This window comes from Arachis ipaensis, chromosome B3 (genome assembly GCF_059453495.1).
Source record: "Arachis ipaensis isolate K30076 ecotype BB chromosome B3, ASM5945349v1, whole genome shotgun sequence".
Taxonomy (NCBI): domain Eukaryota; kingdom Viridiplantae; phylum Streptophyta; class Magnoliopsida; order Fabales; family Fabaceae; genus Arachis; species Arachis ipaensis.
In genome coordinates this window covers 48,561,357-48,573,301 of record NC_142438.1, presented here as the reverse complement: position 1 = coordinate 48,573,301, position 11,945 = coordinate 48,561,357, and the positions used below count along the sequence as shown (strand labels likewise).

Below are 11,945 nucleotides of genomic sequence, written 5' to 3'. Positions count from 1 at the left end.
AAGCTTAGTGTTGCAACGGTTTCTTGGAGCAAAGTTAAAGAGCGGTGACAAAAGCAGCCGAGAGGAGAGTGTGTGTGAAAGTGAAGTGAGTGAGTGGAAACACAGAAACAGGGAAACAAAGACATTAACTACATAAGAAGATGAGTGAGAAGTGCAAAATTCATAAATATATATTATTATTATTATTATTTTTATTATGAAGTCATGAAATAAAAAATAAGTGAAACATAGACCGAGACAAGAACCTAGCCCTTAAAATTGGCCAAATCCCTGAAGCATATTTAGTACTATGATAGTCACTTCACTAGTATTTTAAGGCACAAAAAATAACATTAGTTCTATGCCATTGAATAAATATTAAACCAAATATAAGATTGATAATGACAATCAACAAAGAATTAAATAGCAAGTATTTCCTTCTTTCATCGCTATCTTAGTTTCTTAAAACTCTCTGGTTTGCTCATCAATTTTACAGTTATAAACTAAAAGTCATTAAGAGAGATGAAAATCTGTTTGGTCAAGAAGGTAAAAACAATACATATTTAAGCTATATAAGTAACAAGGATCAAATTCTTTGTAACATTACATGCATATTTAAACCAAATGCCTATTTCTGCTATTGACTGTTAGGAAAGAGTTAAAACAATAGTATTAATTTGGTTTCAACTTTCAATAGGCATGCAACTTTTCAATTTTCTTCTAAGTTTTATAAAAATGATTTGTAGCATGCTCTATGGATTATAATTAGCCAAACTTCAAAGATTTAGAGTTGTATTACTAATTATGATATAAATGAAACACTCGTATATGAAGACAATAGCTCAATGCCACCAACACAGAAAAGTACAATCAGCACCCAAATGGAAGACAACACTAAATGCAGAAGACAACTCTCACTAAGGCTATCTTTCAGATTTTTATTAATGGCTATGAAAACGGGATAAGTAATGAGAAACTCATAGTAACAATATAGCACCTCCTAATCAGAATTTCATGTAAGAGATTCAAATTATTTTCTTACTAATAAATTGTAAGCATAAATACGCAAAAGACACTTACATAAGGACCTTGAAATTCCTACCACCACCTGCCCAGGGACCAACTCACAGCGAAGGAAGCATTGATGGCCGAAGCAGAGCTTGCGATAGAGCGCGACAGAGCAGCAACGGTGGCAGAGCGCGATGAACTTGAGTCTGAAACACCCACAAGGAAAGCGATATACCGGAGAGATAGAGAGAGGTCGACGACGAGACCAGCCATGAGAGAGGTGAGACTCAGTGAGCTTGATGGTGAGAGTGGCAAGAAAAAGCGAAGACTGACGACGAAGGGTGAGACTCAGTGAGCATGAGGGTTAGGGGTTCTTCGACGGAGACATTGTGAGCGTCGAAAACTGACGAGGTTCTTTGCTGAGTGCTGTTAGGGGTTCTTCGTCTCGGTTAGGGGTTCTTCGATTGGGGTTCTTCGTCGTGGTTAGGGGTTCTTCGATTGGGGTTCTTCGTGAGGCAAATTGCAGCGACGGAAGGGAGTGGCGGCAATGAAGGACGAGGAGTGTCATCGTGGCGGTGAGGGCAAGGCGCAATGAAGGACAAGGAGTTAGGGCACAATGGAGTGTGGTCGTCACGTTGGGGCTTCTGAAGGAGGAGTTAGGGTAGGGCATGAAGAAGAGAGGCTTTTTCTTATTTTCTCTAAGTCTTTAAACGAAGAAGGAACATTTTTAATTAATTCCAGCGTCTTTTTTTTTGGGAACCTTTTGGCCACGCTTTTGAAGCGTGCCAAAAGGCTTGTAGGAAACGGCTACGCTTTTCGAACGCCGCAATAATAAAACCCTATTGCTACGCTCTGAAAGCGTATCAGTTTCTCTCTACGGCTACGCTTTTTAAACGTGGCAAATAAAAATGTGACCAAATCTCGCATCAATGGCCACCCTCATAAAAGCGTGGCCATTGACACTTTTTGCCACGCTTTTCAAGCATAGCAAAAAAATGTGGCCAAATCTCTATTCTGTCGCCACCCTCATAAAAGCATGGCCATATACCACTTTTGGCTACGCTTTTAAAGCGTAGCAAAAAAAAGGCGTGGCCATAGGCCTTTTTTCTTGTAGTGTTGTTTACTTTTAACCAAGTAGGTAAAAACATCTTAACATATAGTTGCATTCATATACATAGGTTGCATTGCATGAGTCTTACTTTTCCCCATTCATTCTTTTGGTCTCCTTGAGCTTAGCATGAGGACATGTTAATGTTTAAGTGTGGGGAGATTGATAAACCACTATTTTATGGTTTATCTTGTGCTAAATTGAGTGGTTTTTATCAGTTCTTTGCACACTTATTCATACAAATTGCATGGTTTTACAAATCCCTCCCAATTTTGTTCTATGATTGAAAACTTGCTTCCTAAGCCTTTAAATTGTATATTTTTCATTTCCTTTTATACCATTCGATGCCGTGATCTGTGTGTTAAGTGTTTTCAGGCTATATAGGGCAGGAATGGCTTAGACGATGGAGAGAAAGTTTGCAAAAATGGAAGGAACACAAGAAACTAAGGAGCTGACCAGTGAGGATCGACGCGCACACACGGCTCACGCGTGCGCGTGACTTGGAGCTTTTCACAGCAACGCGTACGCATGACTGATGCGTACGCGTGACCAGAAAAGTCGCATATCGACACGCACGCGTGATTGACGTGCACGTGTGACATGCGCAGAAGGCCATCGACGCGTATGCATGACGTGCGCCATGTGCAAAAATTGCAGAAGACGCTGGGGGCGATTTTGGGCTGGTTTTGGACCCAGTTTTCAGCGCAGAAACACAGACTAGAGCCAGGGGACAAGCAGAGACTCAAGACACATTCACCTTTACACAGTTTTAGTTTTAGTTTTGAATCTTAGAGAGAAAACACTACTTCCTCTAGGGTTCTTCACATTCATAGATTTCTAGTTTTATGATTTTGGATTGGATATTGAGAAGAGTTACTACCTCCGTTTGAAGTCTTTATCATTACAGTTTGCTTCCTTATTTCCTTACTCTTTTACTTTCCATTCAGTTTGTTCAAAGTTACATATGGATATCTCCGATTTTGGAATTTATTAGTGCAAAGAGTTATTTTTACCTTTAATTAATTTTCTTTTATTACTTTATTTGAATTACCATGTCTTCCATCTACCCCCTTTACATGTTTATGAAAACGGCATTCATGTCAATGGAGTAGACTCCCAACTTGACTTTGGAGTTGATTAATAGGAGATCCTTGAGTTGAAATACTCAAGTGTTAATTTGTAATTGGAAGTTGTTGGCTGACTCTCTAGTCTCTAACTCTAATCCTTCCCTAGGAAGGGATTAGGACTTGGGAATCAGAGTTGGTTAGTTACTTGACTTTCCTTTATCAGGTAAGGGATAGCTAAGTAGAACAACAACCTCTTACTATTATACTTGGAAAAATTCAACAAGGATAGAAATTCTGGTTAATCTTCTCCTAGTCAAGGCTTTTATTTTAATTATATAAAAATCTCTCGTTAATTTTTATTGCTTTAATTAATAGTCATTTATTTCTTTATTCACCAACTCTAAAAATTTCTCAGAAAATTCCCGACTAATAAATTGCACTCTTTTGTCAACTCGTTGGGAGACGACCTGGGAATCCTACTCCCAGTATTTTATTCTTAAGCTGTGACAACTCTTTTTAAATTGATAAGTGGAATTTTCGTCGGTTAAGAACTGTACTTGCAACTCTGTTTTCATTATAAATTCTTAATCGGAAATTTTCTGCTCGTCATACTCTTTGACCCGTAGGTTTAACCAACACATTCAACAAGTGTATACAATATCGTCAAAATCACGCTAACAAAAAATTTGAGAAAATGAATAGCACCTGCAAGTTATAGTCGTCCCATATATGTCCTTGCATTATCCACTGTGCTACCCAAATGCCACAGTCCTTGCTACAATCAAAATAGGTGCAATTACAAAGGTTGATAAAAGTATAAAGTAACTAATACATAGTTATGTGATGTGGCACATGAACCCATCTTAATTCGACTTAAAGGGTAACATGACTCAAGAATAAGGATCCTGTTGCCCAGTTTCTGGTTTAGCAAAATAATAGTCAGACATGCGAGGAGCGGGTCGGGCTGCGGTTTCCTTATCCTCAAACAAATTCCCGTCACGAAACATGTTCTCCAAGAAGAAGGCCTACCACATAAGATGAGATGTCATGGAGTTTTCTTCACACGCATGAAACAGACCAAATGAGGTACACATGAAAGGGAAAAAATTTACTTAACATGTATACTACTCACCACATATCTGATTTGGTCAAGCCAGACCTTTCGCTCGGTAACTGACTCAGCCTTCGCTGAGTCTAGATATACCAGTTCCTCATTCAATAGATCGATGACCACCAGGTACCAATGCATGTCCTTGTTCAGAGGCACGTAGATCTGTCACGACAACAACCACCAAATTAAATCAGTTGGGCACAGAGGCCTAAGTTTATAACGTGACAACCAAATTATGGTAGCTACAAGATGCTAACTTTGACAAGCTCGTTAGTCTTCTTCATGTATTTGCTCTTGATGAATGCCAACGTCTCTGCGCAGTGATTAGTGGGGTTCAAGGCAAATTGTTGTCATGGGATGCCAAAATAGAAATTAAATGGAAACCAGCCACATATACTTAATGTGTGAAAGATGGGTTGGGTATTCATTGGCTTGCCGCAAACGTGGTTGGAAGCCACCACTGCTTGCCGATTTCATTGAGATCGCTACTCGTCATCATTGAAGCAACGAGGTTCAGAACCTTACATGTAAAATTAAAACAGAAAATATGTCAAATCCAAATGCTAAATAAAGTTACCAAAGTACAAACATATACAACAAGCCTCACATCATCCACTACTTCTTCACCAGGTAACAATGAGTGAAGTACTCCCCTGCTGCCACAACAATGTTCATCTGGAATAAGGATCTCCCTGCATCACCAATTACCGCTCGACACTTGCCTCAGTGACAAAAAAATAACAACTTATACAACATGCGTGTTCAGTTTTGAAACTGCCATTACAAGGAATGAGTCATAATGTATGAGGCTTACTTTTTGGATAATCCATTACCAAATATATACGCTGCAACGGCAAGTTCTGACCCGATGAACTCCATTCCAAGTGGAGGCCGGAACAACAAGTCAAGGCACTAAAAGCATCGTCGACTTTAATTAGAATGTGAAACCTGAAATGCATAAACAACAACATAACAATCCGGGCATTTTCAAACTAACCAAAGGCATGTCGGCACTTTCCATGTACATGGCCATGTTTGTCCCGTAAGTGAATGGCATTCCATGACCTTGTTGCATGATCTCGATTCTGCAGCCATCATCCTCGTCATCGTCAAAGTCAAGCTTTCGCTATTAACGGAAAAAAACAAGTCAACACACAGCTACTGAAAATAGAGTAAAGATAGGGATCCTAAGTAGAGACTACAATGACCTTACCTTCAACGGAGGGATGCTAGACTTGTGCATCTTCACAGCCGCTGCACCATGTTTTTTACACTTGGCCCTTGTAGATAAAGTATATTCTCCTTTTGTGTCCTTCTTCTTAGATCTCCGTCTGGACTTCGTTGCGGCTGGTAGTTCACTCTTCTAAACAGTAAATGAGCACTAACTGACCTTCACTACATTGTAGTTACCACCCTCAACTGCCACATGTGAGGCCGTTCCTTAGGCTCAAAGCAACAACTCCAGCACCTTACCATGCCCGACGACTACCTCTGTCAGCTTCTTGATCTGCTCTGTGTGTGTTTTGATAACTGTTCCAATAACCTTGTTCTCCTGACCTAGCCGCTGTTGTTGGTCCAGACAAGCATGTGAAATTACGATGTGTAACAACCATGAAAGATGAAACTAATGTTGGACAGCTACGTTACCTCTTCGACGCGATTGAGAAGATTCAGAATCCGTGCGTCTATCCTTTCACTAACCTTGCTCCCTTCCTCCATGCCATCCCTACAAGCACACCGCTAACGTAATCACATAGCAATCCCGAAAACATGTTCTTAGCGTTACAAAGAATGAAACAACAGCATTTAGCGTACCTTTCAACAGCCGATTGTTCCACCGAGTGATCGTCCGTTGTGGTTCCGATGTCGACAACCCTCGTCTTCATCTTCCTTTTTAACCCCTCCGTCGTTATTTGCCTTAAAGTGTCACTCATGCAGCACCTTGTCTCCTAAGTTTAACTTGGAAGGCACTGACGGATGGAAAAATGTCGGTTAAGAAATTTTGGCAAAAACTGTGTTGTGAGTACAGTCTCAACCGACGAAATTTCCACTGTCAATTTAGAAAATTGTCACAATTTAAGAATAAGAAACTGGGAGTATAATTCCCAGGTTGTTTCCTAAAGAGTTGACACAGAGATGTAAATTATTGATCAGAAATTTTCTAAGAAATTTTTAAGGTTGAGGACGGAAAAATAAATAACTAAAAATTAAAGCAGTGAACAATAGCAAGAGATGTTATGTATTTAAAATAAAAGGCCTTGGATGAGAGAAGATTAATTGGAGTTTCTATTCTTGTTAACTTTTCCAAGCATAATAGTAAAAGGTTGTTGCTTCCACTCAGTTATCCTCTTGCAGTTGCGAAGGAAGGTCAAGTGGGTACCACTAACTCTGATTCACAAGTCCTAATTCCTTCCTAGGGAAGGATTAGAGTTAGTGAATAGTGAGTTAGCCAGCAATTTTCAATTACAGATTAATACTTAAGTTTTCCAACTCAAGGGGTTCCAATTAATCAATCCCCAAGCCAAATTGAGAGCTTTAAATCATAACATAAATGCCATTTTTCAACAACATGGAATAAGAATAAATAAGAGACATGGTAATTAAAATAAATTAATAAAAGAAAATTTTTGGAGCTAATAATTAATTGAAAGAAATCAAAGAAGTAATGGAATTAAATGTAAAAATTGTTCATTACGTTAATAAATCCCAAAACCAACAATATCCATATATGACCATGAGCAATTAAATGAAAAACAAAAGAGTAGAGTAATAGAAAAGTAAACTATAATGATGGAGACTTCAATCGAAGGTAGTAACTCTCTCAATATCCAATCCAAAAGCATAAAACTAAGATATAAGAATGCGAAGAACCCTAGAAGAAGTAGTGTTTTCTCTCTAAGATTCAAAACTAAAACTAAAAACTAAAGTAAAAGTGAATGTGTCAAAAGTGTCTTGAGTCTAGCTTGCCCCATGCCTCTAGTCTGTGTTTCTGGGCCAAAAATTGGGTCCAAAATCAGCCCAAAATCGCCCTCAGCATCTTCTGTAGTTACAGCACGTCACGCGTACGCGTCAGTCATGCATACACGTCGCTGGTCTTCTGCGCGTGTCACGTGTACGCGTCAGTCACGCATACGCATCGCTGTATGATGCGCCAATGCACGCGCACGCGTCAGCCATGCATGCGCGTCGATCTTCGCTGCTCAGCTTCTTAGTTTTTTGTGTTCCTTCCACTTTTGCATTCTTCTTTTCCATCCTCTAAGCCTTTCCTGCCCTATACAGCCTGCAAAAACTTGACACACAGATCACGGCATCGAATGGTATAAAGAGAAATTAAAAATAGACAATTTAAAGGCTTAGGAAGCAAGTTTTCAATCATGGAACAAAATTAGGAAGGATTTGTAAAACCATGCAGTTTGTATGAATAAGTGTGCGAAGAACTGATAAAAACCACTCAAAGTAGCACAAGATAAACCATAAAATAGTGGTTTATCAACCTCCCCACACTTAAACATTAGCATTTCTTCATGCTAAGCTCAAGGAGACCAAAAGAATGAAGGGGGAAAAGTAAGACTCATGCAATGCAACCTATGTATATAAATGCAACTATATGCTAAGATGATTCTACTCACTTGGTTAAAAGTAAACAAGTTCTCTAAGACAAACATAAATCATATTCCACTAATTTAAATCACACAATAAGGTATAAGTAAACTTGTGAGAAGAGAGATTATGAAAGCAGAGAACACAGAATCAAGCATTGAACCCTCACTGGAAGTGTTTATGCACTCTAATCGCTCAAGTGTCTTGGGTTAATCCACTCACATCTCCTCTAGTCATGATTTCTAAAACTTTGTTCTTCATCTAACCAATCAACAAATATTTAGTGTACAAATGCAAACATCATGAGGGCTTTTCAAGGTTGTAATGGGGCTAAAGTAAGGGTGAGGATATATGTATGGCCAAGTGAGCTACAATTTGAATCTTTGACTAACCTAAGTTCTCACCTAACACATAGACACACTCTATATAATTCTAGAATCTTGCTTAGTCACCCAAAATCTCACTTTTGCATATTTTCACACACTCATGTATCAAGTCTAATTCCAACACATATGCATTGATCTTTTTATTGAACCTAATATTGGGGTAATTTTATCCCCTAATCATTTATTTCTTCTTCTCTTTTTTTATTATTTTTTTATTACTTTTTTTGTTTTTATATAATTGAAAGCATAATATATCACGCATATGGTTTCTCTAATTTCACATGAGTAGCACCCAAATTCTCAATATTTGTCAATAAAAATAATACACATTCTCATCAACCAAAGTTCTCACATTTCCCCACACTTAGTTGACACACACTCACTGTCTTAAGCTAATCAAAGATTCAAATAGGACAATTAATTATTTTTCCACTTAAGGCTAGTAATATGGTAATATAAGGAACAATTGGGGGTTAAAAAGGCTCAAAGTTGCAAACAAAGACAGATGAAATGGTAGGCTATTTGGGATAAGTGAGCTAATATCAAATGATGGCCTCAATCACATATATGCATGAATATACACTAAATAATGGACATATAGAATGAAACAAACCAGAGATTGCAATGATAGAGAAGAAAACACACAAGAATAAAAATCATGGTTAAATAATATAACCATATAATTAAGCTCAAAATCTCACAGGTTGTGTGTTCTTAGCTCTAAGCCATGTTCCAAATTATAATCTTCAAACAAGTTTTACAAGAAATTTTTAATTTGAATTAGTGAAATGGTATAAAATAGGGTCTTAAAAAGAAACTCATTACTTCAACCAAGCAGTACATACATGCAAGCAACTACTATCATGCAATCTATCCTATCTAATAAAAGAAAAAAAATAAAATATTGGTGTTGAGAGGGAGAGAGAGATGTTACCTTCTGAAGTCAGGTACTGACCTCCCCACACATAAGTTTTGGCACGGTCCTCTGTGCCATCAATGATGAGCAAAGTAGGGCTGGGAGCATCGCTTCCACTGTCCGACTCGTCCTGGCTCTCCGTGCTGGCATGTGAAGTCGAGTCCCGGGTATCTTTCTCTTCCAGAGGTGGGTGAGTACTGACAATGAGCTCCTTCAGATAAGTGTATCGGCACTTGTTGCGGTGCTCTATTTGCTTGATCCGCCGGTCTTGCCAGTCCAACCTCTGAAGGATCTGGAGGAACATCTGATTGATGGATGGTGCCTGTGGTGTAGATGATGGTGGAGCAAAAGATGAAGGAGTGTTTGAAGATGGGCCTGGATACCGGCTCACAGAAGGTACTGGGGGTCTAATATACTTCCCATTCGGGACATACTAATCGTCCCTAGGGGTCCTAGCCTTCGTATCCCCAGCTTGATAGGAGACTCCCACCGCAGAGACTAAATCTGAAACCAATGCGGGAAAGGGTAGGTTGCCCGTGATCTGCACGTGCCCCATGGCCTGCCAGATGAGTCGGGGTAAGTTGAGAGGTTGCTCTGTAAGAATGCACCAGATGAGAACAGCCATGTCAGCAGTAAAGGTGGACTTGTGGGTGCTCGAAAAGATGTAGTAGGACATAATATGTGCCCACACGCGAGCCTCCAAGGTAAGCGATTGGGCTGAGATGCTCTTGGGCTTTGCCCGGTGTTGTCCATAGATCCAAGTGCTTTCAAGTTGTGCTATGACTCCAAGGATGCTGTCCCAGTCAAACTGATATGTCTGGCACTTAAGTTAGGCCTCCTGATAGGCATCCAACCCCTCTGGACTAGGTGGAAGATCCAGTACTCTCTGTATGATATCTTCGGAGACATGGACTTACTTTTGGCGAACATAGACAGACTGCAGGATAGGCGAGTGGAAGTTGGAGTAGAATTCAACTACCCAAGATAGATTGGCCTCCCGTGGCTGCCTCCTTAAGAATCCCCACTGTCTCCTTTCAATGCGGGGCTACACAAAATCAACAAAATATGTTGGAAGAATGAGTAGATGCTCATTATTGTAATTTCTCTCTACCATGATGGTGAACATCTACTCACAGTAACGATTAGTGAACCGTGCGGAGTCTCGTGCAGGAAATGCCTTTTCCGCTTCATCAACCTTGATGATCCTCTTCACCCACTTGGTAGGTGGCCTGACGCTTGTAGATGGTTGTGCCTTAGCCGGTGCTCTCTTAGTGCCTTTCCTTGCCGGTAGCTTTTCAGAAGCCTTCTCTTTTCCTCGCTTAGTAGCCAAGGAAGAAAGAGAATTAATGTCAAATATAGATAGCTAACAACTGAAAGAAAGAAAGACTAAGTAATAATAAATGCCAAAGGAAAAGAGAATGTCTTAAATACATGGTAGCTACAATATGCATGGAAGACATCAATGGAAATCATGAAGGCATATCATAATAACTAGATGCAAGAGGTTAGAAGCATGAGAAGTATAACTCAAGCATCAACATCAAAAATAACATGTAATAAAATAATGAACACTTTTATGATGACAATTATGAATAATAAACTCAATACACATGGATTGCAAGGGTTGTGAAAAAGAGGCATTAAAGTGTAAGAATAAAATAGAAAAGAATTCAAAATGCCATGAGAGCCTTTTCACAAACACTTGGTGTGCAATTTAAAAATAAAAATTAAGATAATTAATCCAAGTGCATATGAGACCCAAAATAAAATGTCATTTGTTAAATTACTCCTCACAATATCCACAACCTAAAATATAGCAAATTAAACACCCAAATAAAGCTTCAACACCAACATAAAATGCAATATAAAGGCATGAAAAGGAAATTATAAATAACTAAACTAATAGAAATTAAAAATAAACAAAATAACCAAATGCAATAAATAAAAGAAGAATGAAAGAATAGAAGAGAGGAAGAAAAGAAACCTTAAGAATGAGAGAAGAGGAGTGAGAATGGAAGAAGAAAAGAAAAAGGAAATTGTAGCCGCCAGAGTTAGAGGTCTCCGATGGTGGTCCGCCGGTGGTGGTGGAGGAAGGGAAGAAGAAAGAAGTAAGAAGTAAGAAGAAGGAAAGAATGAAGAAGAAAGAAGAAGAATTAGGATTAGGGAAAGAAGAGAGGGGTGAGAGAATTGAAATCTAGCGGCGCGCTGAATTAAGTGACGCAGCGGTATCGACGCGTACGCGTGAAAGAAACCTTAAGAATGAGAGAAGAGGAGTGAGAATGGAAGAAGAAAAGAAAAAGGAAATTGTAGCCGCCAGAGTTAGAGGTCTCCGATGGTGGTCCGCCGGTGGTGGTGGAGGAAGGGAAGAAGAAAGAAGTAAGAAGTAAGAAGAAGGAAAGAATGAAGAAGAAAGAAGAAGAATTAGGATTAGGGAAAGAAGAGAGGGGTGAGAGAATTGAAATCTAGCGGCGCGCTGAATTAAGTGACGCAGCGGTATCGACGCGTACGCGTGTGGGCAAAAGTTCAGGGGATGCATAAGCATCGGTCACGCGTACGCGTGACCATGGTTATGCCAGACGCACAACTCCAGCTTTGCACCTACACAACTCTCTGTTCGATTCACCCTTTTACGCCGATTTCCATATCCACATGTACGCGGAGCTGACGCTTACGCGTGGATTGAAAAACATGTAGGGGACGCGTACGCGGTGTATGCGTGGGGTGACTTGTGCGCCAAGCACCCTTCCCACGCAATTCTCGCACAACTCTC

At 39.5% G+C, this 11,945-nt stretch overlaps 1 pseudogene; it reads right to left on the bottom strand.

Moving 5' to 3' along the window:
• Nucleotides 1–11,945, bottom strand: part of LOC148570552 (uncharacterized) — a 128,846-nt pseudogene that overhangs the window by 72,710 nt on the left and 44,191 nt on the right.